General features: G+C 40.1%; 1 protein-coding gene across 7 annotated transcripts in view; it reads left to right on the top strand.

The window, feature by feature from the left end:
• Nucleotides 1-9,201: 9,201 nt before the first annotated feature.
• Nucleotides 9,202-12,613, top strand: part of LOC111250147 (uncharacterized) — a 135,929-nt gene continuing 132,517 nt past the window's right edge. For 2 of the 7 annotated variants that reach the window (XR_015326196.1, XR_015326197.1), the window contains exons 1-2: nucleotides 9,243-10,272; nucleotides 11,298-11,581. The gene's annotated coding sequence lies outside the window, so the exon portion shown is untranslated. Of the gene's footprint in view, nucleotides 10,273-11,297; nucleotides 11,582-12,613 lie in introns of all 7 variants that reach the window. The other 5 variants (XR_015326199.1, XM_086986818.1, XR_015326201.1 and 2 more) reach the window with 4 other exon arrangements.

The raw sequence follows: 12,613 nt of genomic DNA, 5'->3' as shown, positions 1-12,613 counted from the left end.
TATCTTAAAATCTCCATGTTTTTATCGCTTTATAGCTTGAGGCGTCTGAGCGAACGTAAATCGATTAAAATTTACTCAAGCTTTTATGGTTTATAGCTCCGGTAATAAGCTCGATCCCTATAAGAATAGACTCTGGAGAACATATAATAATAAAAGAAATAATAACAAGATAATTTGACGAGAAAAATCGTTGAAAATAATGTCGCTTACGTAAACGTTCCCCTAACCTAACCTAACCTAACCTGGAAGCTAACGATGAATAGTTGCGTTATTCTTTACCGGCGCAATTTGGCACGCGTAGTAGGCCGAATAAAAACATTTCCTGTAAATGAATGATTATGCCAAATATAAACAATAGCCATTGGTCATAGTGATTAGAGACGTGACGTGATAATAAACGAAAAATCCACGTCAGCTGTAGGTATCAAAATACTGAAATAATAGGTTAAACACTAGGAAAAATCGAAGCTTTTGTTTTTCTATGTATTTTTCAATCCACGTAGTCTGCTCAGGTGACAGCCCCGTTTCATACAATGCTCACCCAATCCGTGCGCAGCCTTCGTAATCAGTATGTCAATAATAATGATAACTCGAAATAAATTAGTTCTGGTTCTGCGTAAATGTCTAGTTGACACCTAAAAAAAAATAAATAAATAAAAAGTAGCATGATTTGACTGCTATAATGCTATTCTTTTGTCATCTGCTGGATTTCAGCGTTTCTTGGGTTAGATCATTTTTTCCTCCAGCCATGTATACTCACCTTTTCCCATGGGCTAACAACAGAAGCTAAGTTTATACTGAGTACTTGTACAACCCGCAACGTCACAATTGCTATATGGGCTGGCGTACGGAAAGCCTCGTATCACCGCATTTCATTGGCTCATTCACTACCGAGTGACTTAGTTGAAATAACTTCAATTAAATACATCTATCAAATGATCTCCTTCAGTAGAGCTTCACTCGCTTTATGATACTGTCTCCTCTACGATTAGTTATATCGTCTGTTCAGCTCTCGGTATCTTACTCTGTTTATATCAAATAGGTAAATTCGCTGATGGCTTTCGGGTAAATTTCGACAGGATCGGTAAAGTGGCTATCAGAAATGTCATATATATACGCTTAGCAATATTTCATTGACTTCAATCAATTTCAACAAGCCAACGGGTCCAGTGTGAATGATCCTGTAGCCAAAAGTACGGCCCAAAAGAGTGGGTCGCTCCTAGCGTAACTAAATGAATTTCGTAGTGAACATGAAGGCTAATCTCTTGTGTAGTCATAAAGAAGTTAATAACTTGAAACGTTATCGGAGTGATGCCAAAGCCCTTTACATCTAGAATAGCGTTATGGTTTCATTTTCAATGGTACCTTTCTTCAACTAGACATCCATTCATTTGGAGAAAAAATGTATGCGTGTAAGACTAAAAACAAAATATCACAATCATTAGATAGATACTTGCTATATCCTAAAAGAAATACAAATGAACTAATTGAGCTCGCATCGATATATTTTTTACTGAACCCATTTGCATTCCCGGTTAGATAGTCCCCAACTTCGTTGGTAACAGGAGAGGTCGGTATAAACATTTTCCAAAATCAGATTCAAGTTTTGGGCTTTAGCTTTTAACCACTAGCTATTTTATTCGTACGAACTTTATCTTATACAATTGCTAGAAGTCAAGTTAGATTGAAGTTAATGGTCGAAAGAACAACTTTCGGATATCTTTTGTACGAAAAATGGGGAGCGTATCCTGTGTGAAGGTCACTGTATGTATCGAACACAAATAACTGTAGAAATTATAGGCAACACGTGTTGCAATGGTCAGAAGCACAACTTACCATCAGATAGATAAAGGTAAATAAATAATATGTAGTAGGTTCTAAAATGCTCAAATGTCAAATGTTTCTTACTCTATTTAATATTAAACAAACATTTACCTAATCGCTCAGGCCTTTTAAGTAAACGATACGGCAAGCTGATTAACAAACAGTACACGACACAAAGTCGAGCCAAACTGATTAATTTAATTTTTTCTTCCATTGACAAATTTTGTATATATGTTGCCATATATAAGACTGAGAGCGTCGTGATTACATATAAGCTCGCAATATGATGGCTCTATATATTGGCTTTGAGAGAGTTGACTCCAATTGAGTCATATTTCTATATGACTGTAGGGATTATCATTTTTTTTTTTTTTCGTAATTGTATCGCTTTACTAGAAATATTTTTTACTGTATTAGTAAGAAAGAAGAATAATATCTTATTAATATTTAGTTGTTGGCACAGGTTTATTGAAGCAAAAATGAAAAACCGATAAAAGAAGGCTGTTGGGAGCCGTCGAGGGTGGACACGGATACCGTGCATAACTATTTATTGCAAAGGGTCAACAAATGCTATGCGACATATATGATAATGAGGCAAAATTAAGCACACTGTAACAATGTATTTGTTCTCTTTGTAAATTAATTGAAGACAATTGGTTAATTAATAGTTGATGAATTAATCATCTAGAAGATCTTCCGATCAGAGTAATAAAATATGACAAAATTACCAAATTCTTCAAAACGCATTTCAATGTCTATTGATGAAACAACAGAACGCTACGATCTCAGTGAAAAGCTCATAGCCGTACGCTCCAGTAACTTGAGGCTGTCGATTAAGTTTGGATTACCATACAATTAACAGAGATTTAATAGAAAGTGAAGCCCGGGTTGCGCCGGACCATTACTGCTACCAACGTAAAGTGGTAGCGTCAGTTAGTTTCTTTGACCGTGAGACATGAATTCAATGTTCATCGTTACTAGTGCCGTAACGATCAATTCTAATAGCTCCGGTTATTTAATTTGGATACTCGAAACACAGGCGAACGTACTTCAAACTATAATAACTTGTTCTATGTTTTTATCTAACAATGTCGCGTTGCCATGACAAAAATAAACCAGGTTCTTTGGCCTCATGATGAGGCGAAACAACCTGTTATTGACCGATTCTCAAGCCGTGATCAGTTTGAGTCCTGAGAAAATTGCTGTACAGTTGATCAATCAGGAAAAAGGGAACTACTTGCTTATTCTGTTTTAGCGTCCGAGCCGATTAGGGTACGAAGATCGCCGGATCAAACACACAGTTAGCTCCAGGCAGATTGCTTGTGGCCAAGAACTGTGTGCCAATAATGTACATGCTGCTCGATATGGGTGATTGTACATCGACTTAGCCTGCGGGTTATAACATAATTAGTATGAAATTATTCGCTTTTGAAAGCTTGTTTTTGTCCAGCGAGTAAACAGGTTGGCCCAAAGACTGCTAACTATATGTTACGGGGTTACGATAATCACTGTTACGCTTTGCGGGATTCGACTTGAGGGGTGGGTCGTATGTACATTTTAAGGTCATCAAGATGATTACACCGTTCACGGTGCCTTTAACTTACGTACGTATTGTACATTCCTCTTAACTAGTCTCGACGTAATGGTCAAAAGCGCGTGGGTCCTAAGGGTTAAACCGTAGTAGAGAAGAAACTGTCAGAAGATACAAAAGGACATCGGTTCTCCTGATCTCTACAACGACACTCTACTAGTTCTGCATTTGATCAACGATGGCTTATTCCTTCTCGGGAACGTTTCGTGTACGAGCACTATTTGGTATCCAAGACATAGACCGTCACAGGCCAGTTTTTGGAGCAGATTATAATGCAAATAAACAGTGGCGCGCTCCCTCCGTTCGAAGTTGGATAGATATACGTGGGTCTAACGGCATTTTTAATTCTGAACGTCCAGTCGGGGCAAAATCTATCAAAACATATTTTGTGGAGTAGAGCTAATTTTATCAGTCAGCAATATCTAGTGTTGTTGTTTTATTGAGTTTAAATAATTACCCCTTAGTCTGTTCAGTAGACTTGTACAGCTTCCAATGCCCGTTCAGGGGGAGATAGCGTCACCTGTATGGCCAACAATAGCCAACAATTTTTCTTATATTTCTCAGGCAAGTACTACGCGTAAATTATGTGCTTGTACGGCTAAATTGTCTAGCGTACATAGTGAAATTTTTCCAGGTGGGAATATGTCAGTGGAAATATCAAAGGTTCAAAATAGTTTATCGTGACTCGTGTACAAATTGGATATTGTATTTAGAATAATGTGGAGTGAAGATTTGCTAACTTGGTCAAAGTTGTTCTATTGCAATCGAGAGACACGGGTGGACCACTGTATGGCGCTAATTGACATGCTCCAAGTGACCTGCGTTTTGTGCTCCTCTGCACAGATTAGAATTATAAACGGCCTCGTTGTCTACCGTTGCAGCAGGAAGTTACTTTAATGCGAACCATTACCTGCCGATCGGCAGTTTATATACACAAGGAAGAGTAAATAAAACATTAGAAATTACCCGTGGACGTCCACTGCAGCTTTAGCGTAACAAAGCGGCTTTTACGCTCACGTCTTAATTACTCTACTTTTATCTGATAAGAATGATGAGCCCTCTGTATAGCTAGCGCATTGATCCGGGTTTTGCAATTAAACCCTAGTTATTATCAGTATTATTATTATTATTTTTTAGCTTAGCTAAAAATTACTAAACAATGCTGCTACATTTAGCATTGTGCCTAGCAGCTGATTCTGACTCTGTGGTCGTCACCGCATCAAACGTATCCGCTATGTCTAATCGAGATAGACAACATCCACTAGGAACACGACTGACTGTACACCTAAATATAAATACAATCTTGTGTATAATAATGGTCATAGTGTTTCTCATCGTTATTATTCGTGTTTTTTTTTGATAAACACAGTCATATGATATTTTTCGCAATAAAAATAAACACTATTACTACCAGACTTGCAAGAGAAGAAACAAATTTAAAGCGCGCTTTGGATACCATCGAACAATACACGCACGTTTACATGACTGAGCGGAATATAATGACCAACATAATCGAAGATCCTGATCTAAGCAAGATAGTTACAGAATTGAGAAACGGGTAATAAAAGCCCCGGAGTTTTGTTGTGACGTGTACGTTATGAACCAGAATATAGCCGCTGCTATGCCTCGATGAATGTCTACCTGTCACGCGAAAGCTCCGCAAATCAAAACTCCATTGCCACCGCTAGCTGGTCTAGGAACTGTGTAGGCCGCAATTTGTTCAATCATAGGAAAAAAAGGAAAATCCTTACTTACGTAAGATTGTAGTCTGCTGGACTGAGTAGAGAAAGCAAATATTGAGGATCCGTTACGATTAAATAGAGAAATTCTTGCTTTATTTAGACTTCGGAAACAGGCGTTGATTGCTGTAATTCTAGGTCGATTCCTCAGCTCTACCGCGCTTGCTTAGATAGGAGTTAACATTGTAACCAGATTTCCTGTACTAGGGAAACATGGCCACTGGCGTTGCCGCAGTCCTACGAGAGCGTGCTGCTTGTACTTGCTTTACTCACCATCACAAAAGCAGTTATTAGGTCAGTCCAGTAGAAAAGATGTCCTAAGTGAACTTTGTTTATGAAAACTGGTCGAACCCTCCTTTCAGGATTGATTGACTATAAACAAATCCTGCAAATCCTATTGGTAAGAATTTGCCTCGCTTACCCATTTATTTTTCTCAGCTAACAAAACGCCATATTATCTACAAGCTTTTTTTGTGTCGTTAGCGCATAAAATAGGTAAACTAACTTGTAACCCAGTTTACCGGAGGCTAACCAATGTAGCTCTTCCTAATGATCTAAAATAGTCGAATAATCGTGTAGGACGGGGAGTTTTTATAGTATATTCATTTAGAAATAGCAGAACGCTCAACTTAGCTTTTGCGGACAGGGTTTAAAACGATACACGAAGTAAACCAGCTACTCAAAATTAACCTTCTTCACCAGAACGCCTTTTGTTCTGTTCCCATTTTGATTACATCTTGTGTTTCTCTCTAAAATACGGACTGATACAGATGACCAGCGGGAGCATCCGGACGAAAGAGCACTTAGTACAATTTATGGTTTAACTTAATAATAGTAAAAAAATAATACTTTTCAATTGAACGATTTGCATGGCCATCAGCCGTGGTAGGATTTGTTCCTTCCGAGGTCACTGTCAAGGTCTAACCCATCGATAACCATAATTTAGTACAATCTTTTTCTATAGATCATACTACATAGATAATACGATCTATTGGGCTTAGGCGTTCAATACCTTCGCATGTGGTTGATGATTGAAAGTTGTCCTCGATCTCGAAATTACAGACATGCCCTTCCACATGTTCCTATCCTGTCAAGTCACGGTTTAGCAAGTTTAAAACCGATTAGCGGATTGATGGTGCGTGTAAAGAGTTCGGTGAAGTGAGGAGGGTGAGAAGAGACTGTTCGGGGGGCAGAGGGTGTCGGGGGGCACGGCGACGGATTTCTAACCGGACTAAATAATCAATCTCCTAAAATAAATATGGACATTACTCCACAGAGGCGAGTTTCCAGCTGCACACTCAGTAGAATTTCGCAAACAGAATAAAGTCACTCAATATAAATATTAAAACCTTTGTTTTTCAGCTTTACTATTTGATTCTACTTCTCTTCTAAACTGACAGGTGTTGTAGGAAAATTACATTTTCGAAAGTATTTTACTAATAATAAAAAAAAAACACTAAGAATCGTGTATATTTCCTTTTCTATAGGAACATATCCTTTCGTGGCTCTTTGTCGATTGATTTAACAATACGCAAGACGTCCACTCCTTTCGGCAGACAATGACTATCTACTGCAACGATGCAAAAACACATCGTGAAGTAATCCTATGCGCGTATTCGGTAGATTCTACAAGATAATTTTGCTACACTTGGTTTCGACGTAATATGACTTCGCTGTTTCGTTAAATAAATCTATTGTCGTAGAAAAAATCAATTGGAACCTGACTAGTAGTGAAAAATTTACTGGTCCTATAATAATCTCTTGGCCCAAAAACTCAAAATCCACACGAATTTTATAGCATCATTTGCAACCGAATGGGTTTTTTTAAATCAAATGCCCATAGCATGACCGAACACGTGACTTCAGCAAAACTGTTTGGCCACCGCCTTGCTTTTAAGTAAATGTGTTGAAGTAAATATAATGTGCCTCGTCTCATTTCTAAGCTATTAGCGCATGCCTTTTGTACCTGAGTATACGATACTATTGAGGAATGGCGTTCGAGTATAGTCCAGCGAGCCCGAAATCGTAGCCCCCTCGACTGGGATAAATGTATGTAGGGTTTGCCATCATTTTTAGATAACTGAGCAAATTCAAATACGTCCTAGTCCGATTCGTACTCGGAATCCTGGCTGTCTTCAAACATTCTCCAAGGATGACTGTGAATAAAGGACACTAAACTTGTGGGGATACTGCGTTCAAGCACGCCTCGTGGTAGGCCACGACATTTCATAGATGCGAAACAACGTAGAGGAGGCACCTTGGAACCGGGGACGTCCATGTTGAGCAGAGCTCGCTGCTCTTTATTTAGGTCCATTCTACAGCAAATTCGTGCTACCAGCTCTTGTCTAAGCTCTTCTGACACCTTATGATTGTCCTTCAATAGAAAATATAGCGTGCTGACTCGCTGGCCAGGCGGAGCCATCAGGCTGGCGTTGAACCTTACCAGTGACAGGATGATTGATTCAATTGATTCATTTGAAAAATCGGAATCATACATGACAGCGATAATACGTAAACTTTCATTACGTCGCTCAATAATCTTGTTAACCTGTGCATCCAACTCGGTAACGGTCATTCGGAAAATCGCTCGCTCTAAACCCTCGCGAACTTCTTCTCTTAGCACTCCATCTTCAACGGCCTCTTGGAAACAGTCGTATAACAGGGGCAAAAGAGTTACCGGTGGATGTTGGATTTCCCATAAGATCGAAATGCAATACTGGTAGAAGCTTGACAGAAACGCTATCATCTCCCTGTGGCGTGTTGCAGCATCAGTCGATGGTAAGAAAGCGTTTGTATTGAGGATAAACGACTTTATCAAAAGCAGCTCATTTAAGTCGTTGACGTATTCTTCTTGAAACAGCCACGAAGTTAGTGCCTCTAGTGGATAGTGGTGTTTGGAAGCGACTAGGATGATCTGCCAAGCAGTCTCAACGTAATTGTGTTCAGATATCTGCTGTTCTAAACGGTCGATATCCTCAACCGATTCGAACAGTCTTCTCGATCCGACGACCAGGCGTCCTTCAGCGTTCACTTCCGGGCCTTGTCTGAATCGCAAGGACTCCCGAAAATATTGGAGCTTTACAACTGGCATGTTGGTATGAAAGTGGCGTGAAACTTCACATATTTCTAGCGCGTCTGCCAGTCGCTTTCGTTCTGTGGCGTTTGTCGTTAGCTCATAGTTCAATTCTGCGAGTCTTAAGGGTCTCGAATTGACTAAATGTGCCGCTAGGTATATTTCATCAAAGGTAAATTTGACAAAGTTCCGTAGAACCTCGATATGCTCAGAGGTTAGCAACGGAATGAGTTGTATTGGTGGCGGCATTTGATTTCGACCAAATTTCACAAGTGGTTCAAGTAAACGAAGCAGACGTGTCTTTTCACAACGAAGTATAGCCCACAGGCAAAATGCTCTCGGTGGCACAGGAAGTCCGACAGCCGCAAGGTACCAGAGTACGTTTGGTTCAGGACTTTCTTTTCTCAGAACTGAGCACATTGGAGACATGAAATTCGCGTCTGAGGAGATCTGCGCCGCCGGTAGCTCGTTGAGTCTTAAGTTGTCTATTGCGTAGCAAATCTCATTAATGCTTCCTTGTAAACATATGATTGAAAGAAGTTTACAGCCTTGATCGTTTGAAAGGAAATATGCATGACGATCTTTGGCAGGAATTTGTTGAAGGACAATCTTAAGGTCATGTTGAAGTTGGCCGCGTTCATTCACGTGTTTCCAGAGATCGCCGTATTCCTTTAATTTGTTTCGAGATTGCTTTTCGAAACGAGATCGTTTATTGGAAAGTGCAACGGCACAAAGGTCGCCCGTGTGAAAGGCCATTTTAATCGAAACTCACAAAAATTCGATGGTTTACGCTGGCCGCACCTTGACGAACGTTCGAAAGACACGAGTACAGTAAAAACATTAAAGGAAACATTAAATGTGGAGGCCTGCGTTGTGCAAAAAGCGGTAAGCACATACGCACGACATAACTGACCGACCATCTTCATCGTGCCACCATAATGCACGTTTAGATAATAGAACATGTACACCACAGTCTGCTTTTTCGCATGCTGATCGATCCGGGTACGTATGATGTTGGCTGAAAAACGTCCACGTAAGCAGCAGCACCACACTGCCCGAGCCATTGCTGCTGCTGCTGCTACAATGGCCGCACCAGCACGAACCAGACATTGGAGCGTAGTCAAGCTGATATTTGCCACGGTACCGAATAACAAACTTCCTAATAGTTTCTATGAGTTCTAACCATAGATTAGAGGCTTCATGCGCGCGATCGGTCAAGGTGTGCTTATAGTTGAACTAGGGATGATAGACAAGTTAACAAATAAAAAATATTCGTGTTTGTTGAAACAGTTGAAAAAAAAAGTGTTACTACTGCGCATTACTAGTCCTTAGTAAGGCGCCAACAACACAAATTATTCATACGTGTTGCGTAATCATTGTTAAATGGTCCCTGAATATGTGTATGCGTGTGGTTTTTCAAAAGAACTTTAACAAGAAGAACACAGCGAGATAGAAGAACGTACAGAGGACCTTCTTGTGATACCCGAAGAGCGTGTTTGTCGCTTTGTCTGTGCGTCTTAATGAGACAGGTTCTACTGTTCTCAGATTAACAAAACTGATCGCCATCCTCGGGCTGCAAATACAAGTGTATTACTGATTGTGTTGTTAGTTACCAGGCAGTACAATCGCGTATCATTGGCTAGTAGGCTCATATGACAGAATTAGAGTCGGAGCTGTCAATATTTCTATGGAACTATGACCGAAAGAGATGTGATTTTGCATACTGCTACAATGCGTTGGCCGTCACTAATGTTTGTGGTCATATTTACAGTGCTGAGATCATTACAGCCAACAGCATAAAGTTTTACGTAGAGTGAGCATCGAACGTTTACGTGTTTTTTTTGGGAGTCGAAAAGCTGAAAAGTTGCGCGTGAATATTCTATGTCTAAAGACGCGACATGTATCAAGCCCTCTTATTGAATAATGAGCCAAGTTCACTACATTTTTCCTCCCCTCGAAGACAGAGTAAGACAATGTCCCGGCAGAAGGACTTCAATAAAGGCACTCTATTAGCCTTATCACTCAGAAGATATCAAGATGTCAATGTAAGTTACACACGCTATTCGGGTAACAACGCTAATACTAAACGTGCGTCAATACGTAAAAGTCTGCTGGGTTCATGTCTCAAAGCAGAGAGAAAAGTTTCGTAGACGAGCTGCTTAGAAGTATGAGGGAACCGCTAAGTTTTCGAATGTTGCCATAGCTAACAATGAAACTTCTGATGAGTGCTAACTATTTAACGACCGATTAATAGCTCTAAATGCAATTCGTAGTAACAGTAAAAGCAGTTTAAAAGCTGAATCCAGGTTATCTCTGCTGGAGAGCTGATTAAGGGGACGAATATATAGACAAAGACAAAGAAAATCGCCAGATTCGAATTAATGAGGAGACAACTCAGAATTTATCTATCTATTTGATAGGCTTTCGGTTGCAGCAAGTTACAGTTGCCAGCACTGTAGAAAACCAAAGATGCCGAAAATAAGGCCTGATTTTGAGGCGTTCCAACCGTGGAGACCTTTGCTTCTTGACAGCTTCTAAAACTCGTTAAAAATATCAACAATAGTAGCGGCTATTTACAATTGGCAATATTTTCCAAATAAATATAAAGAGTACTGGAAACTTGAGGGGAGTGTTGTGGGCAGTTTAACAGGCCAGATCGTTCATCTTGATTTCACACATGAACTACATTCAATCGCGGTGCAGACGCTCTACCGGAGAAGCTTCGGCAACATATGAGTCGCCGAAAATGTGCATATGCGGCCTACTTGGCAGGTTTTTGCTCAATTATCTGACCTTTGTCAACCCTTGATAGGCTAAGCACCTGTGTCGACAACATCAGCGCATTCTCTAACGAAACATTACCACAATTATTATTATTCTATGCTATCGCAATGTCTATTAAAGGATACTGAATATCTAGTTTCATGCAATGAAGAGGCTGTATTAGATACACAATTCAATAGTACTCGGTTAGGGGCAATGTTGACACAACTTGGAAGATAGACTAGAAATAAGGCACTAATATGACGAAAATAACAGGTAACAAAAACGCTAGACTTTATATCTTCAGGCGTACAAAAAGTCGTTCGTTTCACCGTCCGATGCAACAATATATTGCTCATCCGCGTAGACGCAGCACACAAAGTCCTCGAACAGGCAGAGTCCAAATTTACAAAGTTCTACTCGTAACTCGGACCATATGCTTACTGCTTCATCGGAAGATGGTGATTCTCAGAAAATGCGTGTCCTGCATTCGAAAGGCACCAACGATATACGTGTCGGACAAATATGCCGCCGAAAGAATCGAGCCTATGGATGTGAATGGGGGCTTTCGCTGCCACACTGCCAGAATAAGTGGGTTTAATGTGACATCTACAAAGGGAAACGTTTTTCGATAATGCACTAAAAAAAAAACTACTGACACCAATAGTGCAATGATTTATCTTTAAACAGTGAGAAGTTCAGTGTGAACATATAGGACAGCAGCACATAGACACGGTAACACCGAACAATGCAGTACGCCGTAACGCTACGAATTACAAACACGTATCCTCTGGTTGTCAGCGGAAAGCAAATAGATCCTGTGAAGGATTTTGCAAAAGTCAGGACAAACAACGCTTTTTGTCATTTGTCGGTTGAATCATAAGCAGCGTCTTGGATTTGAGGCAAGGCGTGTTCCCTTCCAATATTCCTAAGAATTGCGCGGTTCGTAAGCTCGTGCTGAATAGCCATCTACATCAAACGAGACCAATACGTCAAAACATTGGGCGTTGTCTGCGTAACAAACGGTCAACTAATAGCCGATCACATCAACCGCGACGTATTTGACGCTATCGATTACTGATCGGTAGAGGTATTTTACGGGAGATATTGCATATGAGTTCTACCTTCTCATCATCTGTGCCCTCATTCGTAATAAACACCATTTTTCCTTTGCAGCTACAACGTTTCTAGAAGTTTGTCATTCGAAGTCCAATATTACGCGCGTTATGTTACCGGCTAACTATTTGACTAGATTAATATATGGTATAGATAACAGCTATATATTAGAATGGAAAACATTACTGTAATTATTATTCTTACAGACCCAAAGTGAGAGCAAATACGTGTAGTTCCTATATGTATGCGTGTGATCTTTTGGAATAAGCTTAATCGAACGGCCCTTCGACGAATTGCGCCGTACTAGTGCCCCTTGTCACTTTCAAACGGCATAGCTATTACGTTGCGTGCAGATCTCAACGAGACTAGTTCGGGGAACACATCTCAAACTGGGATGATTGACTGCCATCCTCACTGTGTCCTCGTAGTGCAAATGCATTGATACAAAGATATGGTTTAAAGTGTTGTCAGCTATTAGAAAGTGCAATCTTCGCACACACAAAAAAT

The sequence above is a fragment of the Varroa destructor genome, unplaced genomic scaffold (assembly GCF_002443255.2).
Source record: "Varroa destructor unplaced genomic scaffold, Vdes_3.0 BEIS01000004.1, whole genome shotgun sequence".
Classification (NCBI taxonomy): Eukaryota; Metazoa; Arthropoda; class Arachnida; order Mesostigmata; family Varroidae; genus Varroa; species Varroa destructor.
Note: the sequence above shows the minus strand (reverse complement) of the source record. Positions and strands in the feature narration are given on the sequence as shown.